This window comes from Podarcis cretensis (genome assembly GCF_951804945.1).
Source record: "Podarcis cretensis genome assembly, chromosome: 3".
NCBI lineage: Eukaryota > Metazoa > Chordata > Lepidosauria > Squamata > Lacertidae > Podarcis > Podarcis cretensis.
Window position 1 is genome coordinate 105,514,009 of NC_137172.1, and position 12,733 is coordinate 105,526,741.

At 42.8% G+C, this 12,733-nt stretch overlaps 1 long non-coding RNA gene across 2 annotated transcripts; it reads left to right on the forward strand.

Moving 5' to 3' along the window:
• The first annotated feature begins 6,062 nt into the window (after nucleotides 1-6,062).
• On the forward strand, nucleotides 6,063-10,554 carry LOC307212767. 2 transcript variants are annotated; one of them, XR_013837195.1, is made up of 2 exons: nucleotides 6,063-6,098; nucleotides 10,404-10,554. It is a non-coding gene; the product is annotated as an uncharacterized lncRNA (long non-coding RNA). The 2 variants fall into 2 exon arrangements; XR_013837196.1 differs by having other exon boundaries at nucleotides 6,090-6,212.
• The last annotated feature ends 2,179 nt before the right edge of the window (nucleotides 10,555-12,733 follow it).

Sequence of the window (12,733 nt, forward strand, 5' to 3'; positions counted from 1 at the left end):
CCAGTGACGCAGGGGCCCGGTCATACCCCCCCCCCAAAAGCGTGGGAAGTGATTCCCGCTCACAACACTTTCCCTCGGGGAAGAGGAGAGGCTTTAACATCTACAGGAAACATCAACAGGAAACCACTACATGATTTGGACCATAATGCGTTTTGGTGTGCATTATCAACATTTTGCTGATTATACACACCTCTGTTTTTTCCTTTACATCTGTAGGTGTGGCACAGAATGTATTAGAGTAATGTCTGAGCTTGGTAATAGAATGGATGAGAGAGCCAATAAACTGAAGTTTAATCTACACTGGATGGGTGGTACATGGCCTGTTCTGGAGGAAGCTATGCTCTTCCTGAAGAAGCAGAGGCCTTGCTTGGGAGTACTTCTGGGTCGATTATTTTTGCTTGAAGCCTCAAGTGATTTTGGTGGCATGGAGTAGCTTCAACTGGTTGCTGAGTTATGCCCTAACTTAGGTTGTCTATGCTCTGGTAACCACTAGGTTAGATTCTTAATTTAGTTAGAAAAAGAATAACAGTGGGTCATTTTGCAACTAGTAGTTTTGTTGAATGTGGGATGATGACAGATAAACCCATGATTATAATTGGCTCTCATCATTTTGGTAAGTTGCTTTTTTTGGGGGGGGGGGGTCAACTAATAAATACAATACAATAAGATAAACTTCAATAACACAAAGCACATTTTCAATTCAGACAAATGATTTTTAATCAGACTGGATACAAGGTGGTAGACAAACATCATACAATTGTTATTCTTAATGCCTAGCTAGAAGGTTATGCTGCACTTGAGAACCCATTGATAAAAAGAAAATAGGTGATGTTTGGTTCTGGCAGCTCTGCTAAAAGTTTTGTGTCTTCACATCTGAGAAAGATATTTACTGTGTGAAGATGCACTGATCCCTCTGAGGATATGGGAAAGAAGAAAAGCCCTACAACAGCAGTCCTTAAATATATTTCCACTGCAGCTCAGAAAGGTTCAAAATTCTGAAATGCTGCAAAGATGGAAGGGGACTTCCATCAGATAGCAGGCATGTGAATGATAACTTGTCTCAACAGGAGTCACCTTGGATGCAAAAGTTTTAGATGTATTGCTAGGAAGGACTTCCTAGACAGTATGTTTGAGGAATTTGATCTGTGAGGATTCTGACAGGAGCCAAAATGATCCTTGTCTTCAGGACTAATATGACAATCAGAACTGGGAAATCAGATATTCCAGCACAGTTCTTGACTATAACAAAATGCATTCCAAAATGTGTATTTGGGGTGAAAATACATTTACAAATGCATATCTTGAGAGCAAATTTGTGAGTGCCCGGCCCCTTCATGAGGAATTTTGTGGGTGCTTGGGTACCCAGGGACCCAGAGAATTGGCACCTATAATCTTGATCAAATGTCCTTCTTTTACCTGGCCTTTCAAGGCCACAAAAATTTCATCTCTAAGATCAATGTCCTGTAGACTGCTGTCTCCAGCCTGTGGGGGCCACTTGGTGAGCAATTCAAAGTAAGATTGATTTCATCTATCTGCTGCAATTGTCCTGGAGCCATCAGTAACAGTAATGTCAGTGTTTGGACCTTGGACCTTCTACATGGAAAACATGACCTGTAGTCCACTCCCTCATTGATTTTATATGGTTTTGCTGTTGCTTCATTTAGTTCGTAGCTACCCTGAGGTTGGGACGCGGGTGGTGCTGTGGGTTAAACCACAGAGCCTAGGACTTGCTGATCAGAAGGTCGGTGGTTCAAATCCCCGCGACGGGGTGAGCTCCCGTTGCCCGGTCCCTGCTCTTGCCAACCTAGCAGTTCGAAAGCACATCAAAGTGCAAGTAGATAAATAGGTACCGCTCCAGTGGGAAGGTAAACGGCGTTCCCGTGCACTGCTCTGGTTCTCCAGAAGCGGCTTAGTCATGCTGGCCACATGACCCGGAAGCTGTACACCGGCTCCCTCGGCCAATAAAGCAAGATGAGCGCTGCAACCCCAGAGTCGGTCACGACTGGACCTAATGGTCAGGGGTCCCTTTACCTTTACCTTACCCTGAGGGCAGGGGTGCTAACTTGAATACAATATAGGGGGCAAGTAAACCCCACCCCACATAATCAATCATATGACATGGTGCACGCACACCATTTGAATGGCAATGCCCATCAACCTTGGGGGGCAGCCCCCTAAAATACTTTCTGTGGGGGGCGAAGACCCCTCAGCCCCTAAGAGTTGTCTCCTATGCCTGAGGGCTCCATGGAGCCATGCTTTGTGCCATTTGATTTTAAACATAGACAAACAATCACCATAGGCAGTGAGAGATGGAGCAACAAGTTGAATGAAAAACAAATTGATCTTTAACCAGCTTGCTTTTAAAGTGCTCACTTTTTTTTTTTAACATGCCCTCAAAATTTAGGAAGAGTGTTGGAGCCTAACAAAATCAATGTGGGCTGTTTAATAGGGGTTTAATAAAGCCATTATACAAATCTATGGTGCAGTCAGGGCCAGCATGTCTGAGGCAAAGGACAAGATGGCAGCCCCATTGTGATGTAAAAGAAGAATTAACATATGGTACTTTGCACCTAGGCACAACAGGGTTTCTCCTTAACTACCTTTAAAATTTACTTCAGCATGACAATACACTGCAAAAACATATGGTAAGTGTCACCCTTAACTAATTCTTTTTCACGTCTATTGTTTTTGCACCACAACCTTAATGTTCTTTTAATGTCTATTTTTTCTTGCGGATGGCTAGTCTGATTGTTTTATTGACAGCTTCATTATGTTTAGAGCCTATTGTTTACTTTTATCCTCCCACTAATTTAGGGCCTGACTCAAATAACTTCAAAGAGAGCTGGAGTCTTTTAAGAAAATTTTGAAGTTCATTTGGCAGGGTAAACTCCTTGAGAATATTGGCAAACTCCCTATTCAAACACAAGTTAGATGACAAAGAGGGTTTACCTACTTCTTCCACTTGTATTTTCATGTAGTATTAGGCAATAAAGTTATAAGCTATAACAAATTGGTTTACTTTAGAAAAGTAGGAAAGTTTTTTTCTGCTGAACAAGAGAAATTTGCTCATCCATTATTAAGTTTCCTACAGTATGACAATAAGAGAATAGATATTGAAAATTGTAATGTATCCTCTGTTATAAGTATTTTATTGGTGTAATATAAGTTTAAACACAAATTGAGCCCTCGTTTTTGTCTTCTGTTATAAGCAAATCCCTCTCAGGATTGGCAAATATAGTATATGTGCAATTTCTTAAAGCTTGGTCCCTTAATAATTGATAATCGAACAATATCACTTCGAGAAGTGGTGAAAAGCAGGGTGGAAATTGACTTTCTCTGTTCCAATATTTTCTAACATAGGATACTTTGTGCACCCTCAAGAAATATTAAATATATCATCATATTTGGGGACGACAGAATTCCAGAGTATGCCTACCTCTGATAAGATGAAAAGTTTACTAGGCGAAATATATTTATTATTTTAAAAACTAAATAAGGCAGAACCTTGTTGTTGTTTAGTCATTTAGTTGTGTCCGACTCTTCGTGACCCCATGGACCAGAGCACGCCAGGCACTCCTGTCTTCCACTGCCTCCCGCAGTTTGGTCAGATTCATATTTGTAGCTTTGAGAACACTGTCCAACCATCTCGTCCTCTGTCGTCCCCTTCTCCTTGTGCCCTCCATCTTTCCCAACATCAGGGTCTTTTGCAGGGAGTCTTCTCTTCTCATGAGGTGGCCAAAGTATTGGAGCCTCAGCTTCAGGATCTGTCCTTCCAGTGAGCACTCAGGGCTAATTTCCTTAAGAATGGATAGGTTTGATCTTCTTGCAGTCCATGGGACTCTCAAGAGTCTCCTCCAGCACCATAATTCAAAAGCATCAATTCTTTGGCGATCAGCCTTCTTTATGGTCCAGCTCTCACTTCCATACATCACTACTGGGAAAACCATGGCTTTAACTATATCTAGAGGCAAAAATGGAAAAGAGACATTGGGACTAATTTCTCCTTATAAGACTGGTCTTGCAGCCTTATATATATACTATATGTAAAGCCAGACAGTCGCAGCTCATCTGCTTACGATTGCTGACATCATATTTGACCCAAATTCTCCAATAGAGTTTTGTTCTTTTCAATGATAAAAGCTGGCTCTATACAGAAACTGCCCCTGTCTGTCTGTCAGAGGTGACTTGTGGGCTGCTGTAGAAGATAACTCAGGAGTCATAAACCAGGAGCAAGAAGTTGAGACACGAAACTAAAGCTGAGGAACAAGCCAGGAAATCAAAGCTTAGGAACCAGTTAGGAGACAGAATTAAAAGACAAGCAGAAACTAGAACGAGAAGGCAAGCAAGAAGTATGGAAGATGACCAAAGGGCAGAGCTGAAGATCACATGAGAACATACCAGAAGCAGGCCAGTTACTCAAGAATGTCCCAGGACAAACATGAAGGCTTTTATAGCCCTTTTTTCCAGAAGGCCATTACTTCTTATTTTTGTTGTCGTTGTCTCAGGAGCTCAAGGTGGCATACGTGGTCCCCCCCCCTCCATTTTAGGTCACCTACTTAGTTTCATGGTTGAAGTCAAGGTCTAGTTGAACATAATATATTTCTTTAAGCTATATATGCAAGAATTTAAAACTATACCAAAATGCAGTCTATAGCTGATAGCCAATAGAATATGCAATAATACATGGGTAGGCAAACTAAGGCCTGGGGGCTGGATCTGGCCCAAGCGCCTTCTAAATCCAGCCCACAGACAGTCCAGGAATCAGCATGTTTTTACGAGTGGAATATGTGCTTACGAGAAGACGGTCAAACTTGACTATCTAGAGGAAGTAAAAGTCGTAACAAGGTTTCCGTAGGTTTCCGTGTGGTGGAGTCTCCTTCTTTGGAGGTCTTTAAGCAGAGGCTTGACAACCATATGTCAGGAGTGCTCTGATGGTGTTTCCTGCTTGGCAGGGGGTTGGACTCGATGGCCCTTGTGGTCTCTTCCAACTCTATGATTCTATGATTCTATGATTCTATGATTCTATGATTCTATGATTCTATTTAAAATGCATCTCTGGGTTATCTGTGGGGCATAGGAATTTTCATTCCCCCCCCAAAAAATATAGTCCGCCCCCCCCCAAGGTCTGAGGGACAGTGAACCGGCATTCTGCTGAAAAAGTTTGCTGACCCCTGCAATAATAGCTGAATAATCTTGTGTGGCGTTCCAACATTTACATGCAACACATGGTGTATTATCTCACATGAACAAAGTTGTTTGTGTCCAAAGTCTTGAAACACATTGATTACAAAAACTGCATTCCAAATGGCTTGTCAAATGTGTTTTGACTCCGTCTTCTTCAGTGGCATCTATTTGGAGAGCTCCTGCTTGTGTGTGAACTTAGATCTTCTTAAAAATACAAAAAAGAGGCTTTTATTAAGCTAAAAACCTATAATTCTCCACTTTTCCATTTAAACCTCAATACAATTTTGGGCTTACCACATAGCGTATAATGCTGCTGTAGGTTCAATATGGAAGACATAAGTTTAAATTATTCATCAATGCAGCAAGCCCCTATGAAAATGTTCACTCTAATTATAATGTCACATAGAATGTAACAATCTAACCACCATACCACACTGGCTCTCAATGGACAGTTGGGATGGATGGGGCCAGGCCAGATCCTGGAAATATGATATTGCACAAGCAGATGTTCCTGTGTACTGTTCTGCAGCTCATCATATGGGACATCCTTACACAGATCCCAAGGTTGTCCATTTTTGCCCAGGCAGCTCCTAAGAGACTAAGTAAGTTATGTTGTATTTTTCAGTAAACAGCCTACAGTGGTACCTCGGGTTAAGTACTTAATTCGTTCCGGAGGTCCGTTCTTAACCTGAAATTGTTCTTAACCTGAAGCACCACTTTAGCTAATGGGACCTCCTGCTGCCGCTGCGCCGCAGGAGCATGATTTCTGTTCTTATCCTGAAGCAAAGTTCTTAACCTGAAGCACTATTTCTGGTTTAGCGGAGTCTGTAACCTGAAACGTATGTAACCTGAAGCGTATGTAACCCAAGGTACCACTGTACTTGATCAGATGTATGCAGTGGACTGAGAAAGTGGTAAATATATATGTTGAAAGGGATGTCATTCCCCCCCCCCATGTTAACATTCAGACATGTGAATGCAGACAATCTCAGAATATTCTGGTTCCTGCACTGGGGAGTGGGAGAAAGGTACTCAGCTGAACCTCATTTAAACTTCAGCAGATTATCATTTTTAAAAATATTTCTAGACTACCAATTGAAAGGATCTGAAAAATCCGATTTTAAGCGAAGTTAATAATGTGAATCCAACAGTCTTCTTTAAAGTTTATAGTTCACTAGGTTTCACTACTAGGAAGATCTGCAAGGCAATGGTCCATAATGATCCTCACTTAGGAAAGTATCATCATTTCTATTTCTTCCTTTATGTAGCACCTCAAGCATATTCCGCAGAGGTTTTCTGTGCAGTGTCTGAAATATTCATGAAAATACCTCCAAGATGTTTGGGAAACAAGGAGGAAAATACATTAACCTTCAAAGTAATTTATGTGCTTTTCAGGTTACTGATTTATTAAGACACTTTGTGCACCTGTTCCAGTCATTAGTGATAGATTGTTCCGTAGCAAGCCCTCACTCCATCTTAGTTAAATTACTTTTGCTGGTTGGATGGATTATTGGGTTACTTCACAACAGCCTTCTAATTTGCTGACTGCTATTTAGAAACACGTGACATATATCAGACTTCACAAGCCAGAGTTAAACTAATAAACTGTCCTGGTAACAATTCTGCAATTTGTGTGTCTTACTTGGGAATTCCCGAAGGGGGAGCCATGCCAGTCTGTTACATATGAACTACATAAACTTCTGTGGACTAGAATCCACTTCATCAGGTACATCTGAGTACCCTACCGTCCGCTTCATCCTGCAACTGATCATGCAAGTATAGTGTCCAGATCAAGGGAAGTAATAGTACCACTCTATGGCGCTGTGGGTTAAACCACAGAGCCTAGGGCACTCCATGGTGCTGTGGGTTAAACCACAGAGCCTAGGACTTGCCAATCAGAAGGTCGATGGTTTGAATCCCCATGACGGGGTGAGCTCCCATTGCTCAGTCCCTGCTCCTGCCAACCTAGCAGTTTGAAAGCATGTCAAATTGCAAGTAGATAAATAGCTCCAGCAGGAAGGTAAACAATGTTTCTGTGCACTGCTCTGGTTTGCCAGAAGCAGCTTAGTCATGCTGGCCACATGACCCGGAAGCTGTACACCGGCTCCCTCGGCCAATAAAGTGAGATGAGCGCCACAACCCCAGAGTCGGCCACGACTAGACCTAATGGTCAGGGTCCCTTTACCTTTACCTTATTCTGCCTTAGTCTGACCACGCTTGGAATACTGTGTCCAGTTCCGGGCACCACAATTTAAGAAGGATTTTGACAAGCTGGAACGTGTGCAGAGGAGGGCAACCAAGATGATCAATGGTCTGGAAACTAAGTCTTATGAAGAGCACTTGAGGGAGCTGAGTTTGTTTAGCCTGAAAACGAGGAGTGTGAGAGGGAGATAGGATAGCCATCTTCAAATATCTCAAGGGTTGTCACATGGAGAAGGGAGTGTGCTTGTTTTCTCCTGCTCTGGAGGAGGGTAGGACTCAAACCAATGGCTTCAAGTTGCAAGAAAAGAGATTCCGACTAAACATTCGGAAAAACTTTCTGACGGTAAGAGATGTTCAGCAGTGGAACAGATTCCCACGAGACGTAGTGGACTCTCCTTCCTTGGAGGTTTTTAAGTAGAGGTTGGATGGCCATCTCTTGTGGATGCTTTAGCTGAGATTCCTGCACTGCAGGGGCTGGACTAGATACCCTTGGGGCCCTTCCAACTCTAAGATTCTATTATTCTATGTTACAAATGCTTTGTTGTTCATAAGTTTAAGTAATCTTTGACTTCTAGTCACCAGTGAAGACAACAGTTCATAACCAATGTAGGAAGCCAGTGGCAGGACCATAGTTCAGTGCCATAGCAAATGCTTTGGATGTATAAAGACCTTCAGCAAAAAAATATTTTAGATAGGGCTGAAAATATGCTGGCTTGAGACCCTGGGTCATCATGGCCAGTCAGACCATTAAAATATTATCTAGATGTACCTCTGTGTCAGTAGAAGGCAACTTCACGCACCCATGTTCCTCACACGGCCCAGGAACATTCAGACAACTGTAATGTTCAGGTAATGGTTCCTAATTCTACTGATAATCTGAAACTTTCATCACATGGTGATTTACTGGTAGATTTAAACATAAAATAAAAAGTGTTAACTATTAGTAGGAAGAACATTTCTGCATAATAGCATAATCATATTATGAATGGGTTATTAATATTACTACTACTACTACTAATAATAATAATAATAATAATATCACCTGAATACCCTCATGGAATCATAGCATCATAGGCTTTAGTCATAACTCCACTTTTGTAGGAAAAAGTACTTCTGAATCGACATGGTTTGGGCTGCAGACATGTTCTCTTTGCTTCGAGTAGTTCTCACACACATTATAAGGACTAAGGGCACTGTTTCCCCATGACGTTAGCTTTGACAAATCAGTGAATATAGCATAAGCATAAGCAGAGTCCAGTCACAGAGGTCCAGGCCTTTTTTTCAGCCAGAACTCACCGGAACTCAGTTCCTGCACCTCTCAGGTAGGTGCTGAGGGAACGAGGGAGGTGTTCGGGCACCTCTTTTTCTGGAAAAATATCACGGCATAGGTCTTTCCCAAATTACTGGTGTTGCACCAGATGGGAAGGTACTAACCAAACAATAAACATCCAGTGATGCAGTCATGATATGAAAACACACCACACACACACAAAAAAACTTCTTCAAATCTATTTCCCGTGCACTAACCTGCTTAATCTCACATTAAAATATAAATAAGCAAACAACACACTATTAATTCCGTTGACATTTGCTGGAGATAAGGAATATGGTCTTCAGCACGCAGATCTACTATTTTAAATGTATGCACACACTCACCCAAATGTCAGCTGTTTTAGTTGCAGCATCCCAGGAAAGGTATCATGGGTTGCACAGAATAAGTAAAGGAATTCTTTGACTCGTGTCAGGGAAGGAGGAGAGGGAGAAGGGTGTGCTGTGCTTCTGTTTGTGTCAGCCACATTAACTCTTCATATCATTATCTTCCCATTCCTATGATGAAAAGAGAAAGAATATAACTTTATTTTCAGTGTGGTTTTCTATCTCTTGCTCTTTGCGAACGGTGCAGGAAATATCAACGTGCAATTGGTGGTTTGCTGAGTTCTGTTTGCTGCAGCAACAAACAACCAGCCAAAGGTTATTATGTGAATGCACACGCCTTTTTCAATTTCACTGTCCCTCTCTCTCTTTCTCCCACCCCCGGCAATTCTATTCTATTCTTAAAGCTACTCTTCTGGCAAAAGAAAGAAAAAAGGAAAAAGAAACGAAGGGAGAAATATGCTTCCCATGTCTATAGATAAACTCTTTAATCTGTCATGCCTGAAGGTAAAAAAAAAAGGAGAAAAAAAAATAAACTCAGACTGAACAGCTTACTCTAGAGTTAGTTTGGCTGATGCAGCTTTTCTGGTTGTCCATACTGAGCAGAAACTCGGGGAAATAGCAACACAACTTGTTTAATGTAGCATCGACAATCATCATTCTTACCGTCAGGTAAAACAAGTGCTTACTGCTAATCCTTGGCTCTTTTGGTTTATACTGCATCTAAAGTTAAGAGGTTCTTGTTTTTCTGCTTCCTACCTCTATTCAGGGATGTGGATGGCGCTGTGGGTTAAACCACAGAGCCTAGGACTTGCCGATCAGAAGGTCGGCAGTTCGAATCCCCGCAACGGGGTGAGCTCCTGTTGCTCGGTCCCTGCTCCTGCCAACCTAGCAGTTCAAAAGCACGTCAAAGTGCAAGTAGATAAATAGCTACCGCTCTGGCGGGAAGGTAAACGGCGTTTCCGTGCACTGCTCTGGTTCGCCAGAAGCGGCTTAGTCATGCTGGCCACATGACCCGGAAGCTGTACACAGGCTCCCTCGGCCAATAAAGCGAGATGAGCGTCACAACCCCAGAGTTGGCCACGACTGGACCTAATGGTCAGGGTCCCTTTACCCTTTACTTTACCTCTATTCAGTGGAGATGATGCCCCATGCAACCCAGAATCTAACCATCTAACATTACAAGTCAAGAGCCTTGTTTAAAAGGCATGCAAAAACAACATCATAACAAGAGGTGAACACAAGCTGACCACTTGGTAATGACTAGCCACAGTTCCTGTGATGTAGGTGGTAAACTGTAGCATTTTCCCAAATGGCAAGGGTTCTTTGTTTTGTTTTGTTTTGTTTTGTTTGTTATTAAACAGTCCTCTGGTTCCCTGGATTTCTGGTTTTGTGTAAATGTTTGGTCAAAATGCACGCCTGATGAGATGACCAGATGAGATGCTAAAGAGACAGACAACCATTTCTTCATGTAGCAGCATGCCCACTAATGGAAGCTACCAGTTGGCAAACAAATTAAGTCGTTTCTTCTCCTTCTTCCCCTAATTTGGAATGGGCTATCCTCAGACTTGCCTCTCCTACCCTCTCAACTTTCAAATCAGTCCACTGAATCATTTTCTTTTATTCATAAGCCACAGAATCCACTTTCTCCCCCTGCCTCCTGCCCTCCCTGCTGATTTTCCATTATAATGGCAGACTCACCCACAGGTGTGGCCTTATAAGAAGAGCCCTGCTGGTTTATACTGAAGGCACCCCAATACCTTTTCCACAATCTACTGAGGAAGAACTTGGATGGAAGGGAGGGGATTGGGGTGACTACGGTTTTGAGCTTGGACAGCAAGATCACCTGAATATTGTAGACCCCTGTGGAAAAAAAGGAGGGGCGTGGAGAAGTCATACTTAATGGATGAAAAGCCAATAAACTACACCGTTATTAAGAGAACCAATGCCCTTTGTTGATCAAGGTTGTGAAAGTAACTGTGATGTATTCTGTCTTGTGACATATTCTCTAGACTACCAGAGGCTATTCGTGTGAGCAGACTGAAATAAAAGAGAGGGAGCAAATTAAAAAGCAAGTGAGTAAGCATGAGAGCAAGCATGTTTTTAAAAATTCAATTCTCAGAAAGTTGGACTCAGAGCAGCGAGGAGAGAGTTACACATAGCACAATTGTATCTCCCACCCACCGCCAGCAGGGATTTGCAGAGGAGAAGGAAAACCACCACACCTGCAACTTATGCCAGCCCCAGATCAGGCCTGATGCTGTTGCACTATGGCAGTGAGATGAGCTTGGGATCCAATGGATCCTGGACCAGCTCAGTCTGGAATTAGAGAGAAATGGAAAGTGAATTGTTGTAGCTTTAAGGATGTGGATGTTAGGATTCATTCCCCATGTTGCAGTCATGGGATTGTTTTTATCACATGACGGTGTATGCTTTCATTCCGCATTGTAGGAAGTGACGGAGACAGGATGTTTTTATTACTCTGTTTCCATGATATAGGACATTTGTCCTTTTGTTCTTTCTCTCTTTGCTGTCTGATGCTGAAGAGGAAGGAGCTCAATTACGATGCTCCACGTGTGTAAATGTAAATAAACATAGTTTAGCCATAAAGCTGCGCTACTGAGACTGTATGCTGACTGTCTGTACTCTGCTGATTCTGAAGTGTGCTGTTGCCTCTTGGTATCAGTCGCTGTGATGTTCGGGCTGGAGAAAGCTTTTAAATCTCCTGACCGACCAGGAGGGAGAGAACATGCCAGTCAGGCATGTGTCTCTACCGGATTCCTACTCATGTGTAGGACCTCCTGGCAGTGGGTAGTGTTTCTTACTGATTTCTGTATCCTCATGCTATCCCTATCCAAGAAGAAGAAGAAGAAGAAGAAGAAGAAGAAGAAGAAGAAGAAGAAGAAGAAGAAGAATAGTAGTAGTAGTAGTAGTAGTAGTAGTAGTTTGGATTTGATATCCCGCTTTATCACTACCTGGAGGAGTCTCAAAGCGGCTAACATTCTCCTTTCCCTTCCTCCCCCACAACAAACACTCTGTGGGGTGAGTGGGGCCGAGAGGCTTCAGAGAAGTGTGACTAGCCCAAGCTCACCAAGCAGCTGCATGTGGAAGAGCAGAGACGCGAACCCGGTTCCCCAGATTACGAGTCTATCACTCTTAACCACTACACCACACTGGTTCTCCATGATAGTTCAGAATGGGGGGTCCCCTCTCCAGCTATGTTCATTCCCCACCCCCCATCCAAAGAAAGATTAAACCAACTCCAGGTTTCAGGAGGTCTTTGTCAGTGGCTCCATCATCTCCTTCTTCCACTACTGCTCAATAGCCTTTCCTCTCCCTCCAGGCCCAGTGAGACTCACTGTCCAGGGAGAGAGATGAGCAGCAGTAGCAACAGCTCTGCCTTTTTCTTTCTCTTTCTCTTGCACTTTCACATTCACTTAGGAGGGCAGGCAAAGAGGCAGCAATAAGAAGGAAAATGAACAACAGGCCTGCAGGGTTCAGGGATTGCCAATGGACACACACACACACCCGTAGAGGAATGGGTCTTGGATGCCGACCAATAATGGCAACCCTTGACTCAGCCCCTGGCCCTGCTTCAGAAGTCCAGCTGGTGATGCAGATTTGTGAGTGGAAATTTTGCAGGGCATTAACTAGGCACTTGGTATTTTCAAATATGTACTCATTTTTGCACTGC